Source organism: Colobus angolensis, unplaced genomic scaffold (genome assembly GCF_000951035.1).
Source record: "Colobus angolensis palliatus isolate OR3802 unplaced genomic scaffold, Cang.pa_1.0 Scaffold465, whole genome shotgun sequence".
Classification (NCBI taxonomy): domain Eukaryota; kingdom Metazoa; phylum Chordata; class Mammalia; order Primates; family Cercopithecidae; genus Colobus; species Colobus angolensis.
The window spans coordinates 1,304,376-1,327,712 of NW_012118099.1; positions in this window are offsets into that span (position 1 = coordinate 1,304,376).

A 23,337-nucleotide genomic window follows, 5' to 3' on the forward strand; every position below is an offset into this window, starting at 1 on the left:
TCCAATGAATAGATCTTTATTGAGCAACTACTATGTACCAGGTACAGTACTGACTATTGCTGAAGACTTTTAGGGGGTACTGCTGCTTAAAAAAAAAAAATCCCTCACTATTAACTGGGAGAGACTGAGATTTAAAGAAATAAGCAGAGACTTGGGTAGGCCAAAAGAATGGGAGTGTATGCAAAATATTGGAAGAACATATTGCTCTAGGAGGTAATGAGAAGAAATTGGTTGGTCTGGTAGTATTGGGATGCTGTTGAATAGTTAGTAGGAACTGAGGAATATTTAGTTTGAAAGGAGTAATAAGGAGGCATTGAAGTCAGAAGAGAGGATATGGAGAATATTAAAAGAAATAAAAATAATGGGAGAAGTTACCAAGAGAAAAAAAAAAGGAATACCAAAGGAACTGGTGTAATAAAAAGGGATTTCAACCTAGCAAGGAATATTAGAGAAGTGAATCCAACAATGAGCCTTTCCCCAACTGTGTGGGGAAAAGTTAGGAAGAAACCTAACAGAAACCTGCTAGACTATAGACTTTCACAGTCTTATAGGCTAAAAGAGGAATTTCTGCCCTGGATCCACCAAAAAGGATATGCCTGATAAATATTCAGGCTTTCAGTTGATAGTTCAGAACCCAGTAGGACTATTCCTTAGGAATAAGAGAAAATTGGAAATTGGCAAGCCTGAAACTTGGTGTTGAGCCATCCCCATAACTGATTGGATTGAAATGATCCTCTTTTACTCTAATTTCTCTACAGAAGAAAAGTAAATTTTCTCTGATGAGGTATAAAACTATCTATAGTTTATGTAATTTTACCAAAAACTTTGTAATTCAAGAAAAATTACCAGGCATGTAAGGACTGAATTATCAAAGAAAGTTGTTGTTTTTTTTTTAGTTATTATAAATATGTTGAAGAAAATGGATCAAAAGATAGAATTTTTCACCAGTGAGAGTATCTATAAAAAGTCAAATGAAAACTATAAAACTGAAAAATACAATCACTGACATAGAGAATTAAAATAAGACTCGACATAAGACTCAGCAAAACCAAAGGTATGATTAGGGACATAGAAGATGGATCAGCAAAAAATATTCAAACTGAAGCACAGAAAGGAAAAGGAATGGAAAATACATATCAAGCCACAGATCCAAAAAAAACGGCATGTAAGATACAGGTCCAAGAAAATACAAATCAAGCCACAAGTCCAAGAAACCCCATGTAAGAAAAGTTCCAAGAAAATACATGTCAATTCACAGATCCAAGAAACCACATGTAAGATAAGGTCCAAGAAAACCATATCTAGTCACGCCAAAGTGAAACTGCTGAAAATTAAACATAAAGAAAATAATCTAAAACCACACAGAAGAAAAAAGATATATATGGCTTTCAAAGGGAGCAGTGGTAATACAAACAGTGGATTTCTCAACAAAATTAATGAAAGCCAGAAGGTAATCAAATGGCACCTTTAAGGCGCTGAAAACTAAATGCCAATGAAGAATTCTGTAATCAGTCAAAATGTTAATCAAAAATGCTATTTTTGATGGTTTAAAAATACATTTCCAAAAAAGGTTTTTGAATAAGAGATAGAGACTTTTCTAACAAACATACACAGAGTGAATGCTTTGCCAAGAGGCCCGCATAGAAAGAAATACCAAAGAGATTTATTCTACTGACAGTAAAATGATCCTACTTAGTGGCACAATATTGCGTGAAAAAATACATAGCTCCAGAAAGAGTAAATAAGAAGGTAAATATAAATGAATATGGATGTTTAAATCAATGCTTAATAATGTCTTGTGAGGTTTAAAACATATACAAACGAAAAGTACTAGCAACTATTGAGGTAAGATGACAGTCTGGTAAAAGGATTTAAAGTATTATCAAATCCTTGTATTGTCTGAGAAGTACTAAAATTACTAACTTATCTTAGACTCTAATAAATCTACTTGTTTTTCATAGTACCTAGGGTATACTAAGGGGATACATAATACCTAGGGTATACTAAGCATATACATAATACCTAATACTAAGGGCATAATAGAACATGAACAATCAATAAGAAAAGGAAATGGAATGATAAAATGATAAAAATAATTCATCCAAAAGAGAAAAAAACTGATCAAACAAAAAAATAGTAAGATGATAGATTTAAACTGAACATATCACAATTCCATAACAAGTAAATAGTGTAAACATTTCCAATTAATATTCTAACACTGCAGACTGTATAAAAATAAAATATTCACTATAACAACCAAAAATTTGAAAGTAAAAGGATGGAAAAGATAAATTGTAAAAACACTAGCAGAAATAAAGTTGAAGTAACTATACTAATAAGAAAAAAATGTAGCCTTTACGACAAAATTGTAATAGAAATTTGGAATATATTGAACCAAATGACTTATTCCTATAGCTAGTTGATGTGCTTTTTAATAATATTTTAATTATACTATTTAAATTTTCCTTTTATAAGTGCTTATCTCTAATAAGAAACACAATTGATTTCTGTATGTTGATCTAGAATCTAGCCGTTTTGCTAAATTTACTTTAACAGTTTGTCTGTACATTTTTTATTGTTATCCACAATCAGAATTATGTTATCTACAAATTATGACAGTTTTACTTATTCCTTCACAACTCTTTATCTTTTATTAATTTTATTGTCTTATGACACTGGATGGAACTTCAGCGCATCATTGAATAGAAGTGGTGATGATAGGCTTCCTTTTCTCATTCTTAGTGCCAGTGGGAAACCTTAAATTTTTATCATTAATTTTGACACATGCTACAGGATTTCTGAAGATTGTGTCAATCAGATTAAAGAACATCCTTTCTATTATGATTTGGCTGTTTTCTAAATTTTTTAGATAATTTATTTCTGACTGCCTTTTAACTTTAAATTTTTTAGATAATTGATTTTAACTTTTCTTCCTTTAAAAAATATTCGAGGCCGGGCACAGTGGCTCATGTCTGTAATCCCAGCACTTTGGGAGGCCAAGGAGGGCAGATCACCAAGTCAGGAGATCCAGATGATCCTGGCTAACACGGCGAAACCCCGTCTCTACTAAAAGTACAAAAAATTAGCCAGGTGTGGTGGCGGGCGCCTGTAGTCCCAGCTACTTGGGAAGTTGAGGCAGGAGACTGGCGTGAACCTGGGAGGTGGAGTTTGCAGTGAGCCAGGATCATGCCACTGCACTCCAGCCTGGGTGACAGAGCAAGACTGTCAAAAAATATATATATATATATATACACATATATATACACACACACACACAGACACACATATTAGAATACAAAAAATATTTCACATGCATAAGAATTGACCCTGAGTTTATCAGTTCAACACATAAACATAATATTTTCTCAATAAAAATATTATGTCAAATCATCTGAAAGCCATTTTTTGGTAGGTGAAAGAAAGTCAAATATCAGAAATTCCACAAGTTTCAATTAATTATTATGGTATACCCAGAATTCTCAACTGAAGTTATCAGCTATTTGAAATGTATTAACTGCAAAATGCAGCTTTAAAGATGATTACAGGCAATTTTGTAGAAAAATATTAAATAATTAGATCATACATTTTTAAAAATGTGATCTTCAGAAAATCTGCAGTGTCATAATTAATTGCACATTATTCAATCTAATAGTTTGATCTGCTGTGAAGAGTTAACTGAAGGTGTCAACAATTTTAAACATAGCAATTATAAAATGAAATTTTGAAGCAACTTCCTTATAAAAAAAACTTTAAAAAATACATTATTCAGAAAAATAGCAGTAACGTGTTATATAAAGATATGGGTAAAATGAAGTCCTTGATTATGTACCAAGAATAATTATTATGCTAATATTTTTAACATTTACATAATCAATATAAAGATTTTTTTGTTTTCTGTTTTGTTGTGCGGCCAATGACTTCCATTTGTAAACTGACTGAGATTAAGGCTATGATTTACTGAAAAGCATTCATTTTACAAAGTAATGTAAACAATTAGGATATTTTGCATGACTCTGAAGAGGAGATATTGGGATTAAGTTAATTATTTCTCTAAGTATTTGAAATAACACCAACTGAAGAACTGTGGCCTTCTAGAAATGTACTAAAGAAACACTCATGCATATGCATGTGAAAGTAATGTAGTGTAGCATTGTTTGCCAAAAATTGAAAATAAACTAATTGCAGTGGTAAGGATAAATAAACTGTAGTCTTTTTGTACAGATTTTACAGGTTAAAATGAAAGAATTAGAGAGGTATAAATATCTACAGTATAGTGTGGAATGGAAAAAGGTAACAAAAGGATAGGTAGATATACCATTTAAACTTACAATGGATAAAATAATATCATTTATTATTTGTAAGTAGAGTTGATTCCCGTTATTTACGGTAGTTATATTTGTTAGATATAGTGAACTCCAAATTTCTCTTCAAAGAATCAGTATATCAGTATGTTCAGCTCTCTTATTCTTTGATTCTCCATTTTAAAGTTTAACTTCCTGGTTCTCTTCACTCCCTTGCCTCTAGTTTCAGTAAACAACTTTCCCACCAGTTCTAATCAATAGTTTACATCTGTTCCTCTGGTCACCTGTTTTGACCTGAGTCACCCCTGGGCACCTGCTCTGACCTGAATCATCCTGAGTCATCTGTTCTGTAACCACTCTTCCTGCCAAACTATCCATCCTGCCACTCTGGCTTGTACCCCTGCTCTCTTTAAAATAGCCAAACGGAATTAGCTTAGACTATGCGGTCCAACCCTAGCCAATAAGGGAACAACACAACAGTAGGGGCTATCTGCATCAGGAATAAGAACCCCTTCCCCTCCCTTGTCCAGATGTGCTCTTGCCATTACTCCATCCACTAGTCATACCCTTCTATAGAAGTAAAAATTGCCTTGCTGAGAAAATTAAATTTATGCTTGAGTGCTATTTCTTTGCAGCACCGAGGAACAAGCATTTTGCTTCTAACATATTCCATGAAGTAGACATGAATACTGAATTAGCAAATAGTGAACCACTGCTCCTGGAAGAAAGCTTAATTTGCAGCTGAATGATATTAGAGAAGATATAAACAATTTTTGTGGAAGAAGTTGCCAATGATTGAAGTGGATTAATGATGTTGCCTAAAAACAAGAAAAGTCTAATTCTATAAGTACATTTTAGAAACAGAGATGAGAAGTAATTTGACCAGAAGTTTCTAAAGTCAGCTGTACTGTAAAAGTAACTGAGTAACTTTCAAAAATATACAGACAGACCTCTGAATCCCCAGTCTTTAAGATTTCAATTGGGTAGGTCTGAAGTCAGTGTTTTTGAAAAGCACACCAAGTGGATTCTGATATATAATTAGGTTAAAGAGCCAATAGACTAGATGTTAGCCTTAGACCCAGGGCCACTGCTTTGCAATACTTCAGAATATACCATGCACACAGCACTCTACTGGTACTACTTAGAGCTGTGCAGTGTAGCAGCCCTGTTAGATTCTCATGCTTTCTCTGTTATATTATTTTTGTATTCCTGATTAGGACTATGAGGAATTATAAGATCTAATGAATCATTTAAGACTATAGAATCTGAAATGTAGCTCCAGATACAAACATTTTTAGTTCCATTTTATCATTCCCTTCTTAAAAAAAAAAAATCAACTCCTTTCTTCAGTCGCTTTAAAATCAAGCACGTGTACATGAAAAACAAAAATTTTCAAATGTGGTATAAATAGATTTAATGGAATCCTAGTTAAAGTCATTAATGTAATCATATTTGGGGACACAATTATATTTCTAAATCTGAATCCAAACACATCAAAGGAAAAATATTTAGAACCAGTAAACATCAAAGAAATTTCTTGACCAAAAAAATGCAGACAATGCTCTTTATTAAAATGTCTGTGTTGGTATTTTTTAGTTGAGCCTGTTTTTAAAAACATTAAAATAAGAAGCAAGTAGAGCAGAGATGTGAATTTAGTTTCATGTCCTTTCTTTCTCCCTTTCTCTCCTCACCAAATTCATTCAGCATCATTGTCCTTGCTTTGGTATTAGAAACTCCTTATTTAGCTCTCTCCTGCCTTCACTTTTTGCCTGGCTGTGGCTCAGAACAACTCAGAAGAGGGTATTTATAAGAGAAGAAATATTTATGTTTTTTTTCCTGGAAGACAAAAGCATCTTATGTTGCAGTAATATTATGTAGAATATGTTGCTTTGTAAATGGTACTAACAACCTCTTCTACTATGAAAATGCTTAAAGTATTTTCTGTATATATATTTTAAGTAAACATTTTATTATTTTTAAACCACAGTTAATTTGCAAACTAGTTAATCAAATTTTGAATCAGCAAGAGCTGAAGAACATAGGCAAATTCCATTTAGTGTGGACCAGCTCGTTTCAGACCAACCGTCCCACTGAAAACAACTAAAAAAAAGTAGGAAACATGGAAATCAAGTCTTTGAAGGCATTGGAAAGTTATCAAAGCAGTGAAGACTTGAAAGTCCAAGGTCCTGGAGAGAAGGGGAATAAAGAATAATGAACCCAAGATTTGGTGTCACTTTTCCCTGGAGGTATTTGTAAACTTACAACAGATAGCTAAAAGACTGGGAAGCTGGAAGACTGGGAAGCTGGAAGTCAGTGACAGAGACTGAGAAGCTGAGGAGAACCTCAGGCAGTTTAATATAATAGAATTAGGGTAACAAAAATTTGAGTTTAGAGGTTTCAAAAGAGGAGAGACCTTGGTAAACATCCAGGCTATCAACTGGGATTCCTGAAAAGGCTACATGCTAGGAGTAAAGTCAAATGGAAATATACCAGTCCTTACAAAGATTGAAACGCAGCTTCATCTCTGTTCCTATTAGACTAGTGATTTGCCGTTACTGTAGCTGCCTGCATAAATCCAAAGTGAATACTCTCTAGGAAAACATCAAATCATTCAGAGTCTGAAATTTTCTCCATAGCTTTCACGGATAATGTCCACCACGATGTAATTAAAAAACAGTACTTGGTATACCAGTGAACAAGATCAAATAGTCAAAAATCAACAGAAAATAATTGAAAATAGAAACAGATACACAGAAAATCCACATATTGTAGTTATGTGACACAGACTGTAAAATATTTGTCATTAGTATGCAGAAAAGTATACATGAAAAATGGAGAACATCAACATACCACTGGAATCAATAAATAAGAATCAAGTAAAAATTATAAAACTAAAAGCCATATGTTTTAGTCCATTTATATTGCTGTAAAGGAATACTGGCGGCTGGGTAATTCATTGAAAAAAGGAGGTCTATTTGGCTCTGGTTCTGAATCTGGAAAAGTTTGAGATTGGGCATCTGCATCTGGCAAGGGCCACAGGCTGCTTCAATTCAGGAAGGAAGACTAAGGGGAACCGGTATGTGTAGGTCCATGGCAAGAGAGGAAGCAACAGAGTGAGAGGGTAGGGGGTCAGCTTCTTTTTAACACCCAGCTCTCACAGGAACTAATAGAGTGAGAACCCACTCACTGCCTCCTCCATGGGAAGACATTAATCTATTCATGAGAGACCCAACCCCGTGACCCAAACACCTCCCACAAGACCCACCTCCAACACTGGGGACCAAATTTCAATATGAAATTTTGATGGGTCAAATAAACCAAACTACAGCCCATATATGTTTGCATATATCTTTATCTTCCTAGCTAATCCCCAGTCTAGCTCTGTCTCCTGATAATTGGAATTAACCTGAATTTTAACTTTAATTAAAGTACTCATATATATTTATCTTTATCAATATACTTTTTCCCTAAGGAAGGAAAATGTCCAGTTGTTAAAATAGAATGATACAAAGAGTTCAATAAAAACATTACATATACCATAATTTCTAAATGTATGTTGATATTTAATAGACAAATATAAAATCATTAACTAGGATTGTCTATATTTTATCATTAATGAAGAATGTCTGGCCTGAGTGCTATAAGATTATAGTCTAAACTGTCGGTTATAGATAAAGTCTTTGGGTTTCAAAATATCACTAAATTCTTATTGTTTTACATATCCTGGCAGAAGTCCAGAGTAATTCAATGTATCTTCTGAGCGAAAAATCTCACGCTCTTACTAATTCTAATAAAATCATCATTCTGTAAAGTCAGATGACAAACAGGAGCTTAATCACTACTTTTTTAAAGTAGATGTTTCCTAGTTACAGATGTATTTTTAGGTATTTTACAAGTTTATTTTTAGTGTAGCGTGTATCTAAGCACATAAATACATGCATACAGATAAATATCTATTTAATTGGTTCACAGATTAATGAAATTAATACTGATTTTTCTAGAAATTCTGAGGAGCCAAAGGTAAGAGTGGCACAAATGGACAAAGGGAAAGAAATGTGTTTTAGGGCCTAACCTCTATAAAGCAGGATTATTTTTCCCATTATCCTATGATGTTCCAAGAAAGTAAGTAATACTTGTCATGGGCACAAAGCTAGTAAACAGAAGCATTGGGATGCAAACACAGTTCTTTTTTATTTTTATTTTTGAAAGCCCATGTTTTTTCAAACACATTGCACTTTTTTATCTATAGAAATATGTTGATGGAAGGGTACATTTATGTTAAAATTGGTAAGGCTATAATCCCGTTAGGAATTTAACAGGATTTTTAAATGAAGTCTACTACACTCCTAATTTGACTGTGGCTAGAAAGTTCATCAAAACTAGATCTCATATTTCAAAGGTGTAGAGAATTCTATATATATTTTTATATCTATTATTTATAATCTTTTCCAGGTGAATTTAGCACACAGTTGTTCCAGTTACGTAGCCTTGAGTGTGTGTAGGGTATACAGTGGTTAAAATGAATTATGTGAAGCAAAAAAGGAATAAGACATAGGTCTTTATGTAAAGTGCTATGAATAGTTCAATAAATGCATTACATACATCATCTATGTTGATATGTATATTGTGCTTAAGTTAATTTATAGTCACAGAAGACATGTAAGTCTCCTCAGAACCTAAGTGTTTCCTTAGTCAGAGTTAAGAACTGTGATGTATTACAGCTAAAAAGCATGCAGTTATCATGTAGACTCTAATTTCCTTTTGCATTAAACTGCTTTCATGTTCTGTTATCATACATGCTCATTAATAGCAGTGTTAGATCCTTTGACATTTAATGGATTAAAATAAAACTCAAATAAATAAATAAATATAGAAAAATAAATAAAACTCTTCTTTGTATTTTCAGAAAAGGCCTAGGCAGCAATGTCCATATCAAAGCAAAGTGCTCATTGTTTCTCCCTCTAGTCTTCAGTCCAAACGGATACTAAGTATTGGGGTGGGAGAACAGGACAGGTCCACAGCTACAGACTGCATTATCTTCCATAGCTTCCTATGCTTTTTCCATTTTAACTCCACAACTGCAATGACATGTTTTTAATTTTATTTTTGTTTACTGTCTCTCTCTGTTTCGAGAATACACTAACAAGCAGGGAATATGTGATTGGCACATGAAAGGCACATGCAGAATTCTTGTTTACCAACAACAGAAGATACTAGTTTATTGAAACAGAAAGGAGTTTTGGTAGCTCACAAATCTCCTGGAATGCAGGAAAATCAGATGTGGATATTGCATAGTCAGGAACAATGTAGGTAGGACAAATGCTCAGTTCACATCATGAACTACTCTAATAAAATCACTACAGCTGCAGCCCAAAACTTGGCCCTGGGCATGCTTAGATACAAACACAACTACCTACCATCACAGTGGTTCCATGAGAACCAGCTTCTAACTTCATGGTGCTTGTCAGGAAGTCTATTCTCTATCTGAGGCCATAGCTTAAAGTTTCTCATTTTAATATTCAAGTCTCCCTCAGGGACATCTGACGGGTGGCACCTAGGTCACATGACTGCACTCTAATTGCAGGGAGTGTGGAAATACAATCTTTTTGTTTGCTTGGATTTTCTTTTTTTGAGACAGGGTCTTGCTCTGTCACCCAGGCTGGAATGCAGCGGCACAATCTCAGCTCACTACAACCTCCACCTCCCAGGTTAAAGCAATTCTCCTGCCTCATTCTCCCAGTGAGAGGTGAAGCCGGCTGGGCTTCTGGGTCGGGTGGGGACTCCCGAGAACTTTTCCATCTAGTTAAAGGATTGTAAATTCACCAATCAGCACTCTGTGTCTAGCTAAAGGTTTGTAAATGCACCAATCAGCATTCTGTAAAATGGACCAATCAGCTCTCTGTAAAATGGACCAACCAGCTCTCTGTAAAATAGACCAATCAGTGCTCTGTAAAATGGACCAATCAGCAGGATGTGGGTGGGGCCAAATAAGGGAATAAAAGCAGGCCATGGGCACCAACCGGCCAGTGTCCCCTTCCAGGCTGTGGAAGCTTTGTTCTTTTGCTCTTTGCAATCAATCTTGCTGCTGCTCACTCTTTGGGTCTGCACTGCCTTTATGAGCTGTAACACTCATGGGGAAGGTCTGGCGCTTCACTGTTGAAGCCAGAGAGACCAGGAACCCACCCACCGGGAGGAACTAACAGCTCCAGAGGAGCCGCCTTTAAGAGCTATAACACTCACTGCAAAGGTCTGTCTGTGGCTTCACTCCTGAAGTCAGCAAGACCACGAACCCACTGGAAGGAAGAAACTCCAGACACATCCGAACATCTGAGGGAACAAACTGTGGACACACTATCTATAAGAACTTTAACACTCACCGCAAGGGTCTGCGGCTTCATACTTGAAGTCAGCGAGACCAAGAACCTGCTGGAAGGAAACAATTCCGGACACACCAGTAGCTGGGATTACAGGCACGTGCCAGTATACCTGGCTAATTTCTGGATTTTTACTAGAGAAGGGTTTTCGCCATGTTGGCCATGCTGGTCTCAAACTCCTGGCCTTAAGTCATCCACCTGTCTTGGCCTCCCAAAGTGCTGGGGTTACAGGCGTGAGCCACCGCACCAGCTGGTGTGTCCAATTGAGCTTGTCCCCAATTTTAGTGGAAGAAGGAAAGTTGAAAGAGGGTTAGAATGGGTATGGAATAAGCCCACATGTAATATACATTACAATATCCAATTAATATTTGTTGGGTTGCCTTATTACAAATAAGATTTTCTTATTTGAGAGTGTGTCCTTATGCACTGGAGTAAAATTGGTAAACAGATATTTTCTTAAACACTAATTCTGATTGCTTGTTAATAGCCGGCTTTCCCATGCCCAGTGGGGAAAATGTTGAGATTGATCAGTGATGTTTTCCTTATATAGTGAAGGATTATTACTACTCTAAATATATGTTTGATAAAACTTCACTAGTGAAATAATGGGCACTGCTGCATACCATCAGTGTAAGGGATGCATACATTTGGATTGCTTCCTGCATATACTTGTAGTTTAATATTAGGGAACCAACATGTTACACCAGAAAGGTTGTTTGGGGCTACTAATTTTTTTTTTTTTAGTTCCACTTCAATAATACTTATCATGAATACAAGGATCACTGGCAGAGTCAAAGATGTTTACAAAATGGCTACACAATGTCCAAGTTACTGAGGAACTAGGTTGCTCCTCCAACGTTATGAGGTTATCCATTTACAGTGCTTTTCCAGAAAATGGTTATGTCAGTTGCCCTTCAGGTTGAATAAAACCTGTCTACTCTAGGCCGGGTGTGGGGGTTCACACGTGCAATTTGGGAGGCCGTGGTGGGTGGATCACTTGAGGTTAGGAATTTGAGAGCAGTCCGGCCGACCTGGCGAAACCTTATCTCTACTAAAAATACAAAAATTAGCTGGGTGTAGTGGTGTGCACCTGTAATCCCAGCTACTCAGGAGGCTGAGGCAGAAGAATTGCTTGAACTTGGAAGGCGGAGGTTGTAGTGAGCCAAGATCATACCACTGCACTCCAGCCTGAGCGACAGAGGATGACTCTGTCTCAAAAAACAAAACAAACAAAAACCAACAACAAAAAACCTATGTACTCTCTGGAGATCCAAGACAGTACCAAAGGCACAAGAGGTATGTTTTCCAGAGGTTCCTTCAGAAAACTATTGCAAATAGTGCTTCCACAGCACCTTTTGTATTTTTAGGTAACTTGATACAAAATATACATTTCCTTTGGAATCTTTTATTTTTTTATTTTTTATTTTTAGACGGAGTTTCATTCTTGTTGCCCAGGCTGGAGTGCAATGGGGAGATCTCAGCTCACCACAACCTCCACCTCCCAGGTTCAAGCGATTCTCCTGCCTCAGCCTCCTGAGTAGCTGGGATTACAGGCATGTGCCATCACGCCCAGCTAATTTTGAATTTTTAGTAGAGATGGAGTTTCTCTATGTTGGTCAGGCTGGTTGTGAACTCCCAACTTCAGGTGATCCCCCGGCCTCAGCCTCCCAAAGTGTTGGGATTATAGGCGTGAGCCACTGCGCCTGGCCGTATATTTGTTTTCTAGGCAAAAAGTGAAAAGAAACTTTGGAGTTTGGGGTGGGAGTGAGGGAGTGTGGAGAAGATCTGCTACTTTGGGACCAAGTAAGAGTATTATAGAAAAGAAATTTGTTGAGTATATGTATAACTTATATGCCTCTTTAGAAAAACCACAAATATTAATTCCCTAAAACAATGTTTACCTGCTCTCCCTTGGATGACTTCAGCTTAATTTCACACTTAAGAGCCTTAAAGATTAGGCGCTTAATTACAGCAATTACCACTGATTGCTTTGGAAATAAAAAATGACTACCTAATATAAAATCATTAATATTATACTTAGTGGAGTGGTGTTATTATTAATAATAATCTAGATACTTGGGTCCCCATCTGATGTTTTGGCATGATAAAATTAAGTACTTACTGCTTCGAAGAAACAATTTGTTGTATCATTAAGATATTATTACATTCAACAAATTTTGAATAAATGCCTACTGTATGCCAAGGTTTGAAATAGGTAGAGGAGCTACCATAATAAGACAAGTTCTCTCAGGAAGGTCACAGCCTGGTGGACAGTACAGACAAAGACATTATACCAACACAACATCATAATCACTGTGCATATGATACTATGGGATCACAGCCTATAGATTAGAGAGACATTTAGAGGGGGAGACAGCTGAGCTGAAGCTAGTTGTTTTCCCAAAAGAGAAAGATAAGGTCATTCCAGGCAAGGAAATAAGGGCAAACCATCATGAAAGAGCATAGTGTGTCTGGGGAAAAAAAAAAAAAAAACCATATAATTCTATGTGGCTAGAACATTGGGTACATGTTGGGAAGACACAGAGATGAAGTTGCAAAGCAAACCGTGTTCAACTTGTGAAGGACATTAAGTGGCATGCTAAGGAGTTGAGACTGTCATTTTGCAGTGAGAAGGGTTTTCAAGCAAAGCACTGACATAATCAGATTTGTATTTTGTAAATGGAACTCTGGCAGCCACATGGAGGAAAAACTGGCAGGGGGAGTCTGCAGTCAGAGAAACCAGTTAAGACTCTAATTCAGGAGACCAAATGAGAGATGATTATCATAAACATGTTCCTCCAAGATAATCTGACACCCATCGACCCATAAAGACAATGTAATGTGCCTTGACACTTCTGGCTTCTTCCCAATCTGCACCCACGTATATCGAGTTCCCTTTAGGTTTTTGACCTTTGATTCCAGATTCTGTCCCTTTACATCTGCTCTTTCTGGCTCCTAAGCTCAATATCTCCACCAAATTTCTTCCTCCTTCTTGCCTCACAATGGATGCACTCAGAGATCAAATCCCTTGTAAATACCTGGCATCTGACTCTCAGTCCAGACTTTACCTGAACTCAATCTGCTGAGCTGAGGGATAATAGCCCACTCACCCTGCTACTATTTTTCTGTATTGGAGGACAGAAGATTTAGACATTGACTAGCTACTGAATTTATCCAACCCATTCCTAGCTTTTTAGACTCAATGACTTCACCCACATAGCATGCCGTGGGCTGGAAAAGCTCCCATGGAAAACCACAGATGAGGTATTGATTATTATATCGGCTCTTACAGCCCTGGATTGGGTGTACAGGGCTGATGAAAGTGACTCAAGAATGAGAAAATTTCCCAAAAGAATCTAGGTAGATTCTTGTAATTAGCACTGTCACTCAGGAAAACTTTCCTGGATCTTAGGTCAAGCTTGTCCAACCCATGGCCCACAGGCTGCACGCAGCCCAGGGTGGCTTTAAATGTGACCCAACACAACTTTGTAAACTTTCTTAAAATGTTATGAGTTTTTTTGCTTTTTTTTTTTTAGCTCATCAGCTATTGTTAATATTAGTGTATTTCATGGGTGGCCCAAGACAGTTCTTCTAATATGGCCCCCTAAAGATTGAACACTCCTGTCTTAGGTTAAAGCCAGGTGAAGTTTAAAAGATGTTACAATGACACAGAAGGAGGTAACACCCTAGGTTAAGATGGATTTCTCAGAAACAAACAAATAAACAAAAAGTGCCACTGGAAGAGTCAATCCTAAATCCGGCAAAGGATACAAACCTCAGAGGAAAACATTGTGGCTTTCCTGAGGAGTCAAGAGGTAGCCAAAGCTGAAATGGGTGTTGTCAACCACGATGATCTCATCTTCTGATATAAAGAATCAACACTTTATTTGGCTGAGTCACAAGCCACAACACTGAAACTTGAATGTGAATGCAAAGACACATTTATTAGCACAAAGCCATTCTCCCTCCAGCCTAAGCTACTTTAACAGAAGGTGTGATTAGGGGTGTGGCTGAGCTCCCTTTGTCTCTAATGGCTAGATATACCTGTTTGAGTATGCTGAGGAATTTCAGGGAGATGAACTCAAACTTTTATGGTTCTGTTGGATACAGGTGCCCACTTTACCATCCCATCAGTTCCATGAAGGATAGGGACACCATGATTCTACTGATAAGAGTTATATAGAACCACAGTAATAAAGGAAAGCTAATGTGATTTTATTGGCAGGGCCCTTTGGTCTGATTTAATGTACTATTATTGTTACTTTTAAAATTGAAACTACAGCAGAAATTGATGTGTTATTTACTTGTACTTCCCTGTTCCATAAGTGCTAGAAGGAATTATCCTATATGGGAAGAGCAACAAGTTGAAAAATGCTAGTGTAAACCACCCATCTTTCTGGCCCATTCTAAGCAGGGCCTCCAAACCATAATGACCTCTATAAGCTACACGTCTCTGTAACTGATGATTTTGCCTATTGGAGTCTCTGGCAAAGGGAACCTTTACTGAAATCTTTCATCTGGAAGCACATCTGTGGTTTGCTCTCATCACTTTACTGACATGGCTACTGGCTACATCCCTTTTGGAAGTACCAATTAGCTTTCTACTGGGCTTGCCCTTCTCTTGGTGGCTATCAGTGGTTTCTCTCCTCCACTGACATCCTCACAGTTTCTGGTGTTATTGCACCAGTCCCATCAGCCAACTCAGGTCATACCATTGGGCCATTGAAATTAGTCTATGGTGTGTCTTCAGTTTTTTAGTCCATCTGGAGTCTGAAAATGCATGACTTTTATTACAAAAGTCACTCAACAATGGGCTGGTTGTCAACATATTTGATGGACTTTTCACTCTCCTCATCATCCACAGGCATCCTGTATCGAGGCATGCTGGAATATCCTTCTCAAAAAACAATGCAAAAGGATTTTTGACTCTACCACTCTTTCCTCCCACTGGTTCACCCACTTTTGCAAGACAATTTGTTCACTGTAGGTGGCTGTCCCCAGAAAGGAATCATCTTCTCTCAGCCTCTCCCTGAGTAATAACTAAAATGAAAGGGGTATGGGTATTATCCAGATCTGTTTTAAAAATTTGTGGTTCTATCCTGATCATTGCTGGGCACAATGCTTCTTTCTTTCTGTTAATGGCAGCCTCAGGGAAGTCTGGTTGGCACACTCTCAAGATAGCCTCCAGACAAAAAAGGGCCTAGAGAATAAAAACTTATTTCTGGTACCACTATCTGGCTCTCTTGTGGGGTTGACATCCCCCACAAGCTAATGGTCACTTGGTTGAGTGCATTGCTTGCTGAGTGGCCCACTCAGGCCAAGTGCAGGACAAAGTGTCTCTGTAAGTGTTATAAGAATGCTTTCTACGTTATGGATGTATTGGAACCTTCTGGACAAAAGGTCTAAGAGTGAGTAGGAAATGATTTAAAACAAAGTGAAGTTACTGTTACAGGAATGGAACATACAAATTTTGTGGCAGTGGAGGTAAAGCCACAACCCTGGCCTCTGGGGAAGGAAAACTTAAACCTCAGTAGGTACAGAGGGAAAAAGGACATTAATGAGCTATGTCTTTCGAAATCACCCTGGTGCCGGGTGTGGTGGCTCAACCCTGTAATCCTAGCACTTTGGGAGGCCGAGGCTGGCAGATTGCTAGAGCTCATGAGTTAGGGACCAGCCTGAACAATATGGTGAAACCCCGCCTCTACAAACAAACAAACAAACAAACAACAACAACAACACATTAGCTGGGCATGGAGGCATGGGCCTGTAGTCCCAGCTACTTGTGGGACCGATGAGGTGGGAGAGTTGCTTGAATCTGCGAGGTGGAGGTTGCAGTGAGCGAACATAGCATCACTGCACTCTTGCCTGGGTGACAGAGTGGGACCCTGTCTCAAAAAGCAAACAAACAAAAGACCATCGTGGAGGCTTCCTCAGGAAGGAAAATGCCCTAATGTGACTCTCCCTATAACCATTGCAAGCACTTTAACTTCTGTGTCTGCCATTCTCCACCAGATGGTTATGACCTCAATACAGTTACTATTTCCCTTAATTTTACTGAGAAATCTCGAACAACAGGGGAAGGTCCCAGCTGCTACATTTCCCAGGCAAAATGCCTGATAGCATCTCTGAATCTCTTTACCACTCCTATTCCCATAGCCAATATGCAGTCATTCCATGGTAGGACAAATGCCACCCAGGTGGTACCTTGGACAAATAGGGGGCAAGTTGGACTCTCTCAGGAAGTTCCTCCAAAATCAAGGATTAGACTCAATCACTCTAAATACGAGTAGAGCCCTAAGCTGGCTTGGAGGCCAGGAAGCACTGTTCACCTGTCCCTGACTAATGTAGTTCCCACCAGGCAGGCTCCAATGATTACAAATAACAATTACTTCCCCAGGACTGTACTTCTTGTGCAGAAGTCAGAAATGGACTTGTTTCCCTCTTTAAAACACTGTTTTACACCTTAAAGGTATTCATAAAAGACCTGAAAGTGTTTAAAGAAAAACCACCTATACATCATGTAGCCCTCAGATGACTGTGAAAAAATCTCTCCAAAATGAGGTTACTTTTAGTTACTCAAAGAAAATCCTCAGAGGGATAACTGACTTGTTATTTATGTGCACCCTCAGACAGTTTATCCTACAATGGGAATTATTCCATGAGAAAAGCCAGTACAAAATGTTTTTCTGACTTTACCTAAACTGATCAATGATACCACTTTAGCACCAAAAGGCATTTAGGTCAGTCTCAATTCACTTTCCAGGGTTGTTATGGATGACAGAATAATTCTAGACTTTTCTCCTTGCAGACCAAGGTAAAATCTGTTCATCATTAATAAATCCTACTGTATCTGGATTAATGCCTCAGGCCAAGCAATTTAGGGAGAAAACCACTTGACTTTCTACAGTAGATACTGATGGTTTATGGGATTTGTAGAGTTAGTTGGGTCTGATACCCTGGGGACATGATTGAGGTCAGTACTGCAGGATGGCCTCATCCTATTGTTTGAAATTCTGATGGTGGTAGCCTTAATTAAATGCTACCTGAGATTACTGGAACAGATTTGGTCCTGGCCTCTGTCAGTAAGATTGATCAGAGTGACTGATGGAGTGGCATACTCATGGGAAATTCACTAGAAGCCAAGGCAATATAGAAATATGGGGTGGGTATTAGTGGTAGACAATACTCCATAGATCCCTTTTGTTTCTGCATGTCTTTGAACAGAGGCACTGACGTCCTTTGTTTCAGACTATAGTTTTGAGATATTTGTATATGTTTGTGCAGCAAACAATCTTGGAAGATAGAGATGGTGTCTCCCTATAAGGCAAAGGGTAGGCAGTTTTACTCACTGTTATAAAAGATTCAAATTCCCTAAGCTAAGGCTCCTCTCCTGTAATGCCAGCCTACTGAATGCAGATGTCACTTGACTTTCTTTGTGTTGCCCTGTGGGAATTGGAGTTTAGAAAACTAGAGCAAATGCCAGGAGATTCTAGCTACTGCCATTGCCATGAGTAATTAAGTATTTGATCCTAACTCAGGAGTCTCAGGTCTTCTGTCAGCATCCACGAAGCAAACTTGTAAAATTACAAGTAAGATAAAATTTCAGACACTTCACAGTTCTTAACAGCTACCCTGTGGCAACTGGGGAGATTCATTATCAAATACTGTGGCTCTCTTTAGTTCTGCCACTCATCTCTCTAATGCTTCCAAAAGTAGAACCATACATTTTGTAGTTGAAGAACCAAGATATGAAATAGTTATTTTCAAACTAATAATATTTTAAGTGCCAGAAAGGATCAACATCAGGCCATAGACCAATTAAGAAAATGGCAAATGCAGTCATATTTGGAAACACATCCAAACAAACTATTTTACACTATCACAACATATTCCAGCTATTGCAGCCATCCCTTAGTCTTTGGGTACTTTTAAAATTTATGCAGATAATTAGCATAATGAACTTGAAAAGATGTAGGGTGAAATATCATGAAACTTGAGTTGAAAAGCCAGTTTTGCCAATTACTGGCTGTGGAGCCTTGGACAGATTACCTCCCACTGCTTTGCATCTCAGATTATTCATCTTTAAGATGTATATTGGAGTAGGAAAAATGAATTCATTTTGGTAGATAATTTTAAGTTTTTTTCCCCCTAGTTCTTATTTTCAATGAATAGTAGGAAGAATTTATAGCCAAGTGGGGAATTATGAAGTTTCTTTTCCTCCCTATGTTTGCTTTAGCAGGAGGTTCAGACCAGGAATAAAGATTTCTACAACCGTCTACTTGTCTTTGCACATGTAAGCAAGATCTGTTTTAACCTTCTTTGAATTAGGGTTCACATTCCAAGGAGGCACATCCTATGAAATGAAATGTAAGAGAGGAACATTCCTTGCACAGAAGGTCTTTTTATTTGCTGCTCTCACCACACACATCCAGCTTTCCTGTGGCCAGCATATTACACAAACAGGAAAGTTAGTTGATTTCCTATTCAATACATGACACAACTTTGCCAAGGTCATGCTGCCCTTGCCAGGGCTAGCCACAGAAGGAACACACCCATTCACTTGGACTATCATAGGATTTTCTTCTGGGCACAGTGTAGTAGCTATAAAATAATGAAATTATTAGTCTAATTTGTTCATTCATTTGTCTATTTTAGTAAAGTTTTTAGGACCTACCACAGCCAGCAAATAGGAATACTAATAGTGTTAATCAGATCTTATACCAGCCCACAAGGATCTCATAATTGCCTGAAGGAGGCATATCTACCAACAGATAATTATAATACAGTCAGATACAGGCTAAAATTGTAAAGGCAGGGGCATGAACAGCTCTTCTATAAAAGTCTTAAAAGGCTTCTCAGAGGGGGAAATCGTTGAGCTAAGATTTAGAGGGTTCATAGATAAAACTAAGTAGACAAAGAATGAGGATATTCAAGCAAAAGAAAGAGCATATAAAAGCAAGGGAGGTGAACCAAAACAGAAGATCAGATACTTCAATAAGGCTGGAACATAGGTTACTTGTAACCTTAAAAGAAGTAAAGATAGGCAGATAGGAACATTCTGGGACAAGTGGTTTGGGGGTTTAAAACTTGAGGCTTTTGAACCTATTTATATGCTGAGTGGAAGAAGACAGGAGAGGCTGAAGATGGGGGGAAAAAGGTCACTGCTGTATAAAGTTCATAGGGAAATTAGGACGAAATGATTTCTTGACCAGAAGGTGAGTAGAAAAGGTTAGTCTGAGACTGAAAATGGGTCCCTTCTTCATCTTAGAAAGATATACAAAAAGAAAATGGATGCAGATGTAAGAAACTTTAAAAGAGAAGTAAGAAAAGCCAAGAATTCAGGTTTCCTGGCACTAGGAGGTGAATGAGAGATAAGGTTCCTGCAATCTGGGTGGTTAGCAATTCATATGCTTAACTCACTCAGTCCTTCCTCCCTTCATTCATTAATGCATTCATTCAAAAATATTTACTGAGCACAAGAATGTGATGATGAACTATACACTGATTCTCCTTTCAAAGAGTTTGCAGTCTAGTTCAGGTAAAAGAGCATAAACCTTGGTAGGCAATAGGTACTTAATATATGTCTATAGAAAGAATGAGTAAATTAAACACTGCCCCTCGAAAAAGGCAAAGATGAAGTATAATTAGAATACAAAGGGAAAGGCATGCTTTTTAGAACTGTGTGGGTTCTGAAGAATGAGTAGATCTGAATATACAGAGAGGGGTGTGGGTGGGGAAGGTCAGTCTGTACAAAAGCAATACATCAGCAAAATTCTGGAGGTGGGGAGGGATAGGACATAAGACAGGGAAGAGCAAATTTCTTCTGAGGAATATGCAACAAAATAAAATTGGCAACATTAACAAAAGTCTTTCTTTCAATTTTCTTTGGCTCTCTACATCAATATTAGTGGTATTTATTGCTTTGGGTTGGAGACAAAATACTTCAAAGAGAAGCCAGCATTAAAGTAGACATGTGACAAATAGGATGAAGACAGTGCCTTGAACCTACCAGAGCCCCAGAGAAGGGACAGAGAGCATTCTAAATTTTCTTATAGCCCAGGGAGAGCTGGCAGTGGTTGTGAATGAACTGTTAGATATGGAAATTCCTATAGGCCGAGACAAGGAGGATTCAGGGTAGTCTGCAAAGACCTGGTAACCGAGGAGCAGAGAGAATATGTACATTTTTTGTGTATATAACTTCAAAAGCGTGTTCCGTGTTTTAATTTGTGAAATCTGGCAATCCATACATGAATACGACACTTCTTTCTGGGTGCTAGGACAACACAAAACACTCTTTCCACCCTAACCTTGAAGTCTGTATCATCTTGGGGAAAATGGGAAAAGAACTGAGAGAAAGAAAGAAGACTTGAACTCACTTGAATTTAATTCCAATTAAGCCTAAGAAAATCCAGAAGGTACTACGTTTATTTTGATTGGCAAGATTTAGTTTTCTGACATCAGTGGAAATTCACTTATAGAAAAATAAAATTTCTTTTTTTGGCTTCTAAGCTTATGACTGAAATTTAGATACTATTACACATGAATACATTCTGACTCTAAACAGAAGATCCTAGTTTCTAAATACATTTCCTACAACCAAGAACCAGAGCTTCTTAGAGAAATTGTTGATTCAAGATCCAGGTAGGGAAGATTCGAAGTAAGTCTGAGATGTATTGCTGTTCCAGAAAGCAAGAAAGTTTTCCAGGACTGATGAGGATTTTTTGGATTGTTTGGTTTTTGTTTTTTGTTTTTGAGATGGAGTCTCGCTCTGTTGTCCAGGCTGGAGTGCAGTGGCGCGATCTCAGCTCACTGCAAGCTCTGCCTCCAGGGTTCACGCCATTCTCCTGCCTGAGCCTCCCAAGTAGCTGGGACTACAGGCGCCCACCACCACGCCCGGCTAATTTTTTTTTTTGTCTTTTTTTTTTTTTCTTAGTAGAGACCGGGTTTCATTGTGTTAGCCAGGATGGTCTCAATCTCCTGACCTCGTGATCTGCCCACCTTGGCCTCCCAAAGTGCTGGGATTACAGGCTTGAGCCACCGTGCCCGGCCAACTGATGAGGTTTTTGAAAAGGACACTGAAACCTTACTGAAGGGGCTCCAACTATCCAAGTTGTAAAAATTCAAGCATCAAAAAGAATAATGGTTGAAACTGATTGAAAGATACTGTATATATGAAAAAAATCCATGAGCTGATAATGATATTCAAAAAGAGAAAACAAGAAAAAAGTACTTTGTCATCATTCATGGTAGCTATTAAGTCACTTCCTTACTTTGAAAAGTGGTAATTAAAAGAGATAAGACTTTATCTTACCTTTCTAATAAATATTCATAGCAACCAAATAGCCTGAGTTAAACAGGAAAGTCACATGTTATAGAGGAATAATAATTATGTGCAAAGAATGACAAGATTGGACATTAGCTATTTTTCAATGCTTGATGAAAAGATTGATTCAGGAAAGAATTATAAATTGCTACTGAAATCATTAGGTGAATTGTTCAGGAAAAATCAAACATTCATATGGTGGCAAAGTAGCATAGTCAGATTACCTTCTGGTCACAAAGAAGAAAAATATAATTTTATCATAGAGGAATCAGAGGGTCGTCACCTCATTCCAGTGGCCAAACCGTAAATAACTGATAGTGTCAATATAATACTTTCTATTGTTATATGAAGTATATAACACCATCTACAATGCAATTTTGCTAACTCATCTAATTAAACCTTTAGAGTCTAATTTCTAGATTACAGAAAATACAGGAGTTAGACTAGCACTACCCAAAAGAAATATGTGCCCTATATATATTTTAAATTTTTCTAGTAGCAACATTTAAAAAGTAAAATGAAATAAAATTAATATCAATAATTAAGACATTTAACCCAATATATCTAAAAGACTATTATTTCAATATGCGATATAAACTCTATTAATGAGATACTTTATGTTTGGACAAACGGAGGCAGGATGGCGCATTTCCGGGTTCTTCATCAGCAACTTTACCCGCGCGCGCGAAAATGCAGCCAGTGCCCGGGAAGGTGCAGATCAACCGGGCATGCGCCAGATGATGTCAATCCGAAGAGACCAAGATTTACCTGGTCGCACCTGCGGAACGCCCCCCGACACGCCCGTGCCCCGCCTATTGCCCTCCCACTCCTAGAAAAGCTGCTCGCGGCCTGAGTCCTCACTCCTGTCGGGATGTCGGGACAGCAGGAACTCCGTCCGAGAGCCCCACCGGGGGACTGTGCCGGCCTTCTTTGCCAGAGGCTGACAGACCTCTTCCCCACACCTTAGGTGACCAAAATAAACTTGCAGTTTTGCTCCTACACTTGCCTACCCGCTGGTTCTTTTGTGCCCGCTCGGCTGGTCTTAGAAAAACAAATCAGTTGGTGCCGAAACCCGGGAGGAGACCCCCCTCCTCAGGGCCCCCAGGGTCCTGGGAGCCTCCTCCTCCTCGTTCCACGCCGCCGACGGACCAGGACCTGAGACCCACTTCCCTCACTCTCACGGCCTCTCTGGGGTAAGTCTGTCTCTGCTGGTTCCAAAGGACGCTTTGAAGCCAGGCAGAGATCCACTTCCATTTCCATTGTGTCCATTGTGTAAGTAAAGAGGAAACAAACGGGAAACCCCCCAGTCCAAATTTCCAAAGAGCACCCCCTTAGGGTG